Raw genomic sequence first — 7,464 nt, forward strand, 5'->3', positions numbered from 1 at the left:
AAACATTGACATGTTCTAAGTCCATCTCTCCTGGGGTCCATATTTGGAGAGCAATTTGGTTTTCCTTGCAGAGGAATGCAATGGTCATTGTGTTTTATGTCACTTAAAATCATTTCTGATACCTAATCCAAAAGTACCCCTCAATTCAAACTCACCTGTTCTGTTTTTGTTCTGTTCTGTTGTTCTGCTTTTTGTTCTTCTGCTTTTGTTCGCCCAGACTTTATATGGCTACTTTGATTTAGTTAATGAGAGATTTGGAAGGAAAGTTTTATGTCTTGTTTTCTTCTTCATACCTAAAACCTAATGTTGTAAGTGCATCCAACAAGCTAATAAAGATTTACTTTGGAGACTCAAGCAATTTCCCTGTGTGTCACTGGAAAAGTCACTTTCAAGAAACTTTCAGTATTTCTAATATTTTGATTTGCAGCTGATTTGGGTAACTTTCAATTAGTATGATCAACATATTTTATGTAAAGAATGCATTGGTTTATAAAAAGAAAATGCATAAAATTACTTAAAATGCACTTGAATGATTATATTTGAAATTAGCATAAAGAATATTAGTGAGGATGTGGACGTGTGGAGAGATTGTGCACCAGGTAAGGCATTTTGCTTTACACAGAACTGATTCCAATTATATCCCTAGCACTACATAAACTCCCTCAAACCCCACTAGGATAGATCCCTGCACAGAGCTAGGAGCCAAGATATTATAGACCCCCAAGCAAGTAAGCCACAAAAATAATGCTTAAGACTGGAAACAATGTTCTAGATTTTAAGTTAGAAAATTTTCTTCCAAATTTTCCTTTCTTCCAGTCTGTTTTCTCATTTGTGAAATAGTAGCATTAAGAACTAACTTTCATTTCCATATTTGTTTAGAGAAAATCTCAGTATTTGGAAATAGTTTTTTTTTTATGAAAAGGCATTATACAAGTAAAAATCATAACAAGTGTTAGTCCTCTTTGGTGATAATAAATTAATAACTGTACTATCTCAGGTAGTTGGCATATAATTTCATATTTGATAGTACCTTGAATATAAATGAAAACTAAAAGTTTCACAGTTTTCAAACTTACGCCTTTCTAACTTCTAGAAGAACAAGTAAATTTCTTCTCAGAATTGGTGCCAGAATTCTGAATTAAGGTCAGGTTCAAAATACACTGTCAGATGTCATGGATGTGGAAGAGTAAATATTTGTTATGCAACTGTTATAATTGTTCCCCAATTCTCAAAGCAATTTAAAGCTAGAATGCGAGATCTATGAAATGGAAAAACTTCTAGAGCATTAAAGAGTCCCCCATATATCCAATTAAAATTGTTATTTTGGATAAATTGTGACAGAGTTAAAGCTAAAATATAAGATGAAACTATAGTTACTATATGTTGAAATTTTGAAAATAATGGCAAGGTTCCATAAGCATTATGAAATATGAGATTTTTTAAAATACAAAATATATTTATCAGATGTATTAATATTAATTATATTACCTTTCATATGTTAATTTATATTAATTCAAAATAAGAAATCACTTATTAAAAAAGTACCAGAGTAAAATACTCAAATTGAAAATGGTCCAGATACTATGGATGTAAAGATAAAACAAAGATTTAATGTAAGTGATCACAGTAATTTTTAAATGTCATATAATTTTCTCTTTATATTGAGGTATTAAAGTTTTTTAATATATTAAGATCATTATTTTATAGTTTCAAAGAATGCTTTCATAAATTTATAAATAAATTTATTTTATATAGGATGCATCAATAGTTTTTTAGAAGGAAAGACAGATAAACAGTAATACAAAGAAATTTTTAAGAATAAGTGAAATTATATATTCAATATATAAAAGTTGGATTTGATGAGACCGGTGACAACATAGTTGTTTTTAATGAGACATGCAAAAAATACTTTGGAATATTATAATCTTTGAAAAGGAAATATTGCCATTTGAGATCATGGCAAGGATATTATGTAAATAAATATCTCATAACATTGCCCTAGTTATAGATGATTTAACTGAGTAGATGTGATAAAATATTACAACAGCACACAGCACTTTTATAGATTTATGAAAGACTTTCTCACTCATCAAACAGGTGACAAAAATGATATCAGATAAAATTTAACTGATCATAGATAAGGGCTAGAATAATAAATGCCAAAATTATTTGAGGAGATACATGTTATATCACTGGAATATAAAGGATGTCTAAATAGAGTAATATGCTATGGGATATTATATGAACTTAAAAAGTTAACTCTATGTCTATCATAAAATTCCTTGTTAATTCAAAAAAATGAAAAAAATTTGAGGACCTCTAACTTATCTATCTGAGGAAGTAACCCTTGTGGACCTGAAGTGAGAAAATCTTAAAAACAATGCAATAATATGAATTAAAAAAAACGCTGTCTCATTATGGGATATGTACCTAAAACTCATTCTTTTGATTAAGAAAAGTCTGATTTAAAGCAATTAAAAACTACTGATTTAAAAAATCCAGACAAAGCTAGAAACTGAACCACTTCAGTGGATCAAACATTTCTGAAATTCATTTGAAACAATGAATGCCCATGAATAACTAAAAAAAACCCTTAGGAAAAAGTAGATGGGTGACATCACTTTCCCCAACTTTAAATTTTACTATAAAACAATAGTTATCCAAGTGCCAGCTCTAATATGTTATCATGACAACGAGGAAATTGGGAACAACTTGACCTAAGAGCAGGTTATCCTACCACACCAGTTAATGATAAGACAAAATCAGAAGACTTGTCACCCTTTAGTCTGTCCTAAAGCCAAGATCGCCATTTACAGATGACTGGCTGATAGAACCATGACTGGACTGTATGCATCCTGGGACCAAAAAAAAAAAAAAAAAAAAAAAAAAAGCCCTAGTCTAGGGTTTGATCTACGACCTGCACAACAACCATGATCTCTAGTTCCAGAGGTCTGTCTGAGACAATTGCAACGGAACGGGTCCTCTGGAAACGAAAGAGGCTATCCCAGGCTCTATCCTAGGATCAGCGCAAAGACCAAGACCACCAACCACAGAAGACGGATTAAAATGACACTGAGGGAACAGAACTTCTAGAATCACAAAGAAAGACTTCATCATAAGTTCCACTCCTTGACCTGTGCAGATACCGAGATCTCTAGATACAGAGGTCTGATTTTATCAACCAGGACAGAGCAGAAGTCCTCCATACACCGCAAAAGCACCAAGAGGAGAGTAAATGAACCTGAAAGGAGTCTACAGTTAATCCCATGACAATATACATCAAGGGTGGAGAAACCCTGTATCTGTTAGACCAAGGGAATTCCTTTTCGAATGACCTCAATATTTACTGTTTCGGTGCAGGAGGGGGGAAAAAGGCAAAAAAGCACAAAACATTTTTATTTTACTTTTTTATATTTATTTATCTAGTTATTGTCTAATTCTTTGTTTAGTTGTGGTTATTGAAGTTGTTGTCTCCATTTATTTTTTTTTTCTTTTCTCTTCTTCTGTTATGTGCTCTGCCATGTTTTTTTATCTCAAGACCATGGCTTTTATGTGGTGCTTATCTTTATTGTTGGAGTGCTCACTGGATATTTTATTTGACACTTCTTTTTTGTACTGTTGTGGTGTTTCACCTTCTTTTTCCCCTTCGTCTCTCAAATCGAGGATGAGAGCCTCTAGAAGGACTCCGCCCATTTTCGCTGTATTTGATTTTTACCCCAGTTTATTACTTTTCACTTCTTCAAACAAAACCACATAACTTGAACTATCTAGTCCCACCTCCCAATTAGAGGGGAAACTAAGGGAGGTACCAAGACCAAACAGGTGTAAGATCACTAAGTAGTAAGCTAGACACAGAGGGAACCACCCATTCTAGCAGCCCGGGGGGGGGGGGGGGTTTGAGGGAGGAGGATATGGGAGGCAGGATGGGAACAGAGGTGGAGAGAGGACAATTCAGTGGTGGGAAATCTCCTGATTTTATGTTAATATGTACCTATAATATTATTGTCAACGATATGTAAGCCACTATGATTAAAATAAAAATTATATTAAAAAACAATAGCTATTAAAACAGCATAATATTGGAACACAGACCAGACCCTCAGATCAAATAAACTTGGAATCGAATTGAGTATTCAAAGAATAACTCTCAGACATATAGTAAATTAAAATTTTGATAAACAAAATGGAACAAAGAAAAGCCTCTTTTAACAAGTAGTGTTGGGACAACTGGTCAGCCACATGAAAAAAAAAATAAACTTAGACCTCTATCTAACATCATGCAAAAAGATCAAATACAAATGGATTAAAACTTTGATATCAGGAACAAAAACATAAGGTATTTAGAGGAAAATGTAGGCAAAGCGCTCCATGACCTTGAGTCATTGGGGGTCCAGTGGTAAAGACCAACGCATAGCCTGCTGGCCCGTGGTAGACCTGAGACCTATGCCTGGGCCTTGGCCTAAGATAAAGCACTGTCAAGATGCTATCTCTCTCTCTCTTTGTCTCTCTCTCTGTCTCTCTCTCTTTTTCTCTGTTTCTCTCTGTCTCTCTGTTTCTCTTCTCTTCACCCCTACCTGGGCAGACTTTAGTAGGTGTGCAGAAATAAATGGCAATGATGTTACTACCCCACTCTCTGAACACTCTTTCTCCTGACCATTCGTGTAGTGGTCCAGATGACTATGGTGTTCTACATGTAACTCAACAGATAAGAGATGCTAGACATGTAGATAAAGTGATAAAATGAAGCTATTGAAGGTATGTGTCCAGAGTAGTCTAAAGAAAGAAGGTAGATTATGATGAAAAGTTTTATACTTTCAAAGGATTTGTAATTAAAATAGTTAATCAATAGAAAATAATATACCTAACTTCTTTTTTTAATAATATAATTTTTATTTTGATCATAGTGGTTTACATGTTGTTGACAATAATATTTTAGTTAAATATTTACATAACATCAGGGGGGATTCCCATCACCAAATTGTCCTCTGTTTTTGTCCTATCTCCCGTATCCTCTTCCCTCACTCCCAGGGCTGTTAGAATATGTGGTCCCCTATGTACCTATCCTACTACATAGTAGTCTTGCATCTGATTGGTCTAGGTGCCTCCCTAATTTCCCCTTCTTTTTAAGATCTTCTTTTCCAGAGAGGAAAATTTATTAAATGTGTTATTTGTTGATATTTATTAACATGAACATTGTTTATATCAAAGGTATATTGAAGTGTTTTACTAATAAAATATTTTACTTTCATATAATATATTATAAATAATATATAATTATATTATCAAATAATATACAAATAGTAATTATATATTTATTACATATATTATATAATATGTATATAATATTTTATTTTCATGTAAGCCCAACTATAAAATTCTGATTCTGATTTTTCACTCTGCAATGTAGAACAAAATTAAAATGTATTCAACTCTTAACTTTTATTTTCTGAAAAAAATTGAAAGCAATGCTAACAGAAGAGAGAGAACAGGAAGTTAAATTTATATATGTGTATATGTTTGTCTTCTGCCATAACAACACTCTAATTTTGAAGGGACCATGCCACAACAGCAAGTTTTAGAGATCAGATCTCTTAGGTCACATTTGAGTCAACAACAGGTTAGAATTAAGAAACTAGTGACAAACACTAAATAATATGAATAGTTAATCTATGACAAAGGAGTTGGGTGCATAAAGTGAGCAACGAAAGCCTTTTTAACAAGTACTAATGCAAAATATGGAAAATCACTTAAAAATAAAAAGAAATTGGATCAGATTCTCATACTGTCCACAATTGTTCAATTAAAATGTATCAATATCCTCAAGATTAGGTCAGAATCCATAAATTACAGTGAGAAAACATGAGCAGAACACTTGAGGGTCTGATTTTCGAGGTGTTTTTAGTTATTTGATTCTATTGGCCAAAAAGCTATTATATATAAGCAAACAATAAAATATTTGGTAACCACAAGAAAAATAAAATCATGCAGTTTGTCAACAGTGAGATATTTCTCACCACAAAGACTGGCACACATCATAAGAACAGCAAAAACAAAAGGAAAAAAACAGTGCTGGCACAGATGCTGGGAGAAAGGGACTCTCATTCACTGCTAGTGGGAGTGTTGACTGGTCCAGTCTTTTTTGGATAACTATATGGATATTCAACAATAAACTAGAAATAGAGCTTCCATATGATCCTTCAATATCACTGCCATATACTTTAGGAACCTAAAAATACCATGCAGAAAAGCCCTCTGTATTCCTATTTCAATCACTGCACTATTTATAACAGCTAAAAGCTAGAAGCACCCCAAGTTCCCAAAAACAGATGAGTGGCTAAAGAAACTGTGGTGCATTTACACAAAGGAAGAATATGTTGTTGTTAGAAAAAATGAAGTAAAAAATTTTACTTATACATGGATGAATATAGAGAGTATTGTGCTGAGTAAAATGAGTCAGAAGGAGAGGGTTTGACACAAAATAATCTCACTTAGTTGAAAGATCTAAAACAAAAAAATATAGTATGCTACTATATTCAGAGATAATAGAGTTAGGATTTCCATGGTCAAAAGCTTGTGAAAAAAAAAGCAAGGAGTGTATTTATGTTAGAGAAAGGACCACTGTGACAATAATAGTTGAAACAGATCACTCTGACTAAAACAGAGTGCAGAGGGGATAAAGTTATATGTATGGTATTCCTTTATTAACAATAATGTAAACCACAGTGTCTAAAAGGAGAAAGAAGTAAAATTTCTACCCGTGGCAGACAGAGGAAGGGAAGGAAGGACACCTTGGACACGGGTGGCAGGAAATGTGCATTGGTGAAGGATGGTATATATTATATTACTGAAACTCAATCATGAATAATTTTGTGGCCACGGTGCTTAACTTAATAAATTATTTAAAATAGAAAATTATGTCGTTTGTGTCAACTTGGAAAAACTAGAGGGTATTATGTTGAGCAAAATAAATCATATATAAAAGGACATATGTCATATGACCTTACTCAACTTTCATATTTGAGAAATCAGTAGTATGGACAATACTAATTGATACTAAGTAAGCCCAGGGGACTAGTATAAATTACAGTTTTGGAGGGTGAAGACCATGAAGAATACCATGGACTGGAAGTTACACAGGTGCATTGGTGGAGGGTCTTGGTCACTTTGGTAATGGTAAAGTGAGATATATATTATATATAAGCACCAACACTATAACTGTCAATAAACAAAGACTGGGTCAAAGATGAAGATTGGACTAGAGTTGACATAAGGCTAGTGGTGGAAGGTCATAGACATCTAGTGGTGCTAGTAAGCAGTAATTTTGTAGATCAATACAATATACTTGGCTTGAAGCCATAGCACAGTGGGTAGGGCATTTGCCTTGCACATAGCTGACCTGGGTTTGATCCTCGATATCCCATAGAATCCTCTGAGTCTGCCAAGAGCAATTTCTGAGCACAGAGC

The sequence above is a fragment of the Suncus etruscus genome, chromosome 1, assembly GCF_024139225.1.
Source record: "Suncus etruscus isolate mSunEtr1 chromosome 1, mSunEtr1.pri.cur, whole genome shotgun sequence".
Taxonomy (NCBI): domain Eukaryota; kingdom Metazoa; phylum Chordata; class Mammalia; order Eulipotyphla; family Soricidae; genus Suncus; species Suncus etruscus.